The following is a 4,913-nucleotide window of genomic DNA, read 5'->3' as shown; positions in this document are numbered from 1 at the left end:
TCTGTTCGTGTATTGTTTATAGTGTGTGTTTTAAATGAAAACACTAAAGCGTTTTAACTGACTGACTAAAGTGCACTGCTGAGTGATGTCCACTAGGTGGGGGAAGATAATCACAAAATCCAGTAAATGTATTTTAATTCACTCTGATATGAAGGTAAATAGGTAATAACAACGTGATTATTTATTAGTCTGAATAGATTATATTCTTCTTTTCCTTCCCACAGGGAGTCAAAGGTCAAAGCAGAGGTGCTTTATTTGGAGAGATTTCAGCAGGATGGATGTTTGGATGTTTTATAGCAGAAGGTCAGTCCCCACATCCATTAAAGCACCCTGCTGCATCTGTCCACTGTCGGTAATTGGTACTGTGGATAACCCATGCATTTACTGAACAATATACACATAGTAATACAGTGATGTAACATGGTTTAATACCTTTAATACTATGAATGACTATGATGGCAGAAGTGCATATCTATCAGGTTATGGTGCTTAAACTGAAGACCGCATCTTTAGTGCATGATGGGGGCATTCATAGTCATTTATAATGCTTTATGACTACACTCATAGACATCCATAATGCTTTCTGATGCACTATAACAGTCAATTATAGATGTTATGTAATTAATTATTAGTTCAGTTATCTTATGGATGCTTTTAAAAACTATAGGTTGATTGATGGGGGTTATAATACATTATGACCATGTGTACTCACCTATACACGCACCTCAACAATCAACTGTAATAGTATGTCATAGTGTGCTGTAACAGTGTAGCAGTGTTATAAGTTATTATTGTATGTGTTAAAGTAAAATGAAGCACATTTGATGCATTTATAAACATTCATGCTTTTCAGTATATTTCACTGTCACAAGTCTGAGGCATTTTTCATGCATTTATAAAACTTTATGCTGCATCATAAGTGCTTATTATGTAAGAAGCCAAAATGCAGAGACTTAAAAGTAAAAATGTTCTGCTTTAGGAATGAAACCGTAAGGTATTGACCCTAAATGATCTATTGAAAGTAAGAAAAAGAAGCTTTATTTTCACTGTGGAATAAAAGCCACTCAAGCCTTCAGTTGCGCCTGGAGTCCCTCAGGAATTAAGACACATAAGTACTCTTTTGCAGGGGGGTTAATTCAAGTTTTAGCCACAATGTAACTGTTAAAGAAAACACTGCTGGGTGAACTGCAGGCTAGTCAGACACAAAGCTAGCAAAGTTCACACAGCTGATGTTAATAACTTAATTTAATGGAAAGTTAATTATACCCTCAGGTTGAAGACTTGTTGCAGTCAGCACAGAGTTCAGCAGTCAACCTCTAGTTTATAACTAGTGAAGGGCATCCACAAAGACACATCGTGTTATAATTTATTATAAGTCCCATCTAAATTGTGAGTGAGTGTTATTGCCTTCTGCATTTTTATTTTTCACCTGTGTCTAAAGCCAGAGGAGAACCAGATAAATATACCACATATCAACTAAATGGCTCATGACATTTTGCATTATTTTGAAATTGCTCCATCAACAATCAAGATGCCACAGTGTACAGGCTACACACACTGCTGTGTCGAACTGAGTTATCCCCATGCCAAGCATTGACTCATGGTGACTGGTCACAGCTGAGCTAGCTGCCAGCCAGACAACCTTGCTTGTTTAAAAAAAATGCCCCCGGGCCCCTTTAGATTTCAAAGGTTGAGGCGACGTTTTTGTCACAAGGAGTTTGGCGGCACCCACTTGACATGATTAGGGGAAGAAATGTGATGGCATCTGTGAACTCCTGAGACGATATGATAAATGACAATGTAGCAAAGACAGACAGAGCCGGATAGAGCAGCAGACAGAGTCAAATAGAATAAGGAAGTGAGAAGGGATGGAGAAGGGGGGGAGGAGGTCAGGATCTTTTTTGGCTTGCCTCTGACTGTGCAGACTTGCGGTATATGTGTGTAACAAAGACGGAACAGATGCACTGTCATCAACACTTGAGTAGAAAATAGATTGTGTCATTTTGCTATTGTTGTCCCTCCTCATTCAGCCTCAGACAGAATTTAGACAGACTTGGCAGGGTGAGGCGACCTCTCTGTGGAGGATGCCCATGCATCTAATGGCTCTCATCTCAGGAGTGGCAGCTAGGCGAAAGCTGGGATGTGGCCAAACAGCTGCGTCTGTGCAAAAACATCTCTATTATCTTTGTATTGCTCTGGCTATTCATTTATCTTTGTCTCGTGGTGAAATCTCTGTACCTGCTTACACAATGCAGGATTAGTTTGATCAAATGTAATAGGTCACTGCAGGAGAGAGAGAGAGAGAGAGAGAGAGAGAGAGAGAGAGAGAGTTTATTTAGGAGATATCCTGTCCTATTTTCCACTCCAAAGAGTGTAAGGACACGCCTTTGTGTGAGTTTTGTGAACATGTCTTTGTACCAGGGAGAAACATAGCGCTGTTTCTCATAGCCACTAATGATGGGGTCATCCAGGGAAAGCACTTTGATTTAGCCTGTGGATACACTTTGCGTCAACTGTGATGCCCTCATTACAGAGACTGAAAACCAGGTTCCTGCTAATTAATATGTCACAGGGAGGTCAGATTCTTAACATATCTACAATGGTGGCTTTGTAGCGTATGGATTTATGATTAGTAATTTGGTTGTAGCATCTGAGCAAATATAGCAGGCTGTATAAGAGCGTGGAGGGAAACTTAATTTGTTCATTTAGAAAGTGTGATATGATTATATCAGTTTATCTTTTATTTAATATAGTGACCTCAAGCAGGATCCTCACCCCAAATTTAACAAACTAATCTGTCCTGTATACAAGAGGATCACCACCTCACTGCTGTATGTATCAAAGATTTATGAAAGCTGGAAATTAAACGTTTCACATTGTAGATAACATCCTTAAATGTTTTATTAATTCATTTCATTGTGCCATATGTTGGCACCAAGAGCTGAATAACTCACTGTGCCTGAGGAGCTCTGAAGCCTTTTTGGGAGAGTGGATAGTAATTTAAGCAATAACTATAATGAACTTCGTGCTTAAGGGATTAAGGGACCTTCTGTTTTTCTTTCAACACTTAAATATTCTTAGAGAGTTTAAATTGTCTTTTTCATTCAATGCTTTTTCCTTATTCCGCTACAAACAAGCATATTTTAACTTTGTGGTTGAGACAGGCTAGAATAGTGCATGTAATGCCTCTATAATTATACTATTACACTTTTCAGTAACAACAGTATTTTTCAGCACTTCACTGTGTATACTTTTTCTGAGCTTTCAGGAAAAGGTGAAGTGTAAAAAGACCTGGATTCACCATGAACTGCACATGATGTGAATTTAAATAGTGAAAATAATTAAACTACCAAATAAAATAAGATAAATGCAGCAAAACTGATCTACACCTAAGTGATTCATAATTGATAATTCTCTCATCAAGCTATACCCCTCATAAACTCATAACACACAATAAATAAATACATGATATAGTTCAGTATAATACAACACTATATATTTTGTTTAATATATTGTTTTTGTTAATTTCGATTCCCAGAGTGTTTCTGTTTGCATGCCTACGTTCAGTGCATAAACACACAGCTCATGCATAATGTGTCCATTTAGCTCCACATATTCCCGTGTGTTTATGTTGTTTTTATAAACTGCAAAGAGCATCTCTAACAAATGAGGCTGGCCTCAGACAAAGACGTTCTGGATGGAAACTGAATGATAATGATACAGTTTATGTAATGAGTATATGTGAGGTGTCCGGGATTATGCAACAACAGAAATAGAGACGCAGAAAAGCCGAGATTACTGGGATGTGTGTCTGCATGGCACTTTGCTGCTGTCTGGTTTTGTTTACGTGCAATTAAATTAGCATGGTCCCTGAGGGTGCCTGCTTGGCAGAGGGAGACTAGTAAATGACAGATGACCCAAGCCATATTAGCATTGCTGCTTTGTTTTTGTTTTCATTTGATCATATTAGTGTTTGATTTCTGTTCAGTCTCTAATTATTTGGTGTGTATTATTTGCACCAGCAGCAGTGTCATTTTTCATGAGCAGGCTCCATACTAACATAAATACCTGCAAGCCAGCAAGGATTAAACTCATCCAACTTTATAAACAACTCCTGAAGCTTTAAACTGGAAAACCATTTAGGGTCAGTAAAAAAAAATACTGTGCAGCCCACAAAATATTCAGCCGGGATACCTCACCTCAGTTTGACCTCTTTTCCTTCACAGGGGCCTCTCGGGTCACTGTATCATTGTAAGTGAGTTCAGCTGCAGGTCTCTGTCTAGGACACGCTGACCTGTGGTGCAAGTTTTCAGGGTTATGGCTTCCCTTGAGGCAAATGTTGATGTGTGAATTGTGGTGGAAAAACTCCATAAGAAAAATAGTATTGTATAAAATATGTATGAAGAGGGTCAAGAACACTGTATATGCATATGCAAAGTATGCTTGAATTGTTTTCTTGAGATTTTACGTTTTAAAAATGCAGTGGCAGAAGAAAAAAAAAAAAAACATTCCACCACAATCTTTCCTTTGCATCCCAAATTTTCAATCTACTCATCCAACAGGGGAATATGACTGAGTGCACTCATTTTACATTTTGCAGTGTGCAAAATCACTATCTCTTTAGGCTCAGCAGTTCCTGTCCCAGGAGCTGTACAGCAAGAAAGAATGAGCTAGATAGAGAGAGAGAGGGAGAGAGAGAGGGAGAGAGGGAGGGAGAAGAGGGGAGAGATGGGGGGGGGGGGGGGGGGGGGGGGGGGGTCATCACTTCTAAAGCACGGAAAGAGACAGTAGCAGCTGTTAGCAACACAATCAAACTATGCATTAGCATCTTTTATTTAATGAGTAATACCCTTGGATGGTGCAGATGAGTATACACAAAAGGGACTTCCTGCTTTTATGGGCTTTTCAGGCAA

Source organism: Larimichthys crocea, chromosome XIII (assembly GCF_000972845.2).
Source record: "Larimichthys crocea isolate SSNF chromosome XIII, L_crocea_2.0, whole genome shotgun sequence".
Classification (NCBI taxonomy): Eukaryota; Metazoa; Chordata; class Actinopteri; family Sciaenidae; genus Larimichthys; species Larimichthys crocea.
This window is presented reverse-complemented; position numbering follows the sequence as displayed.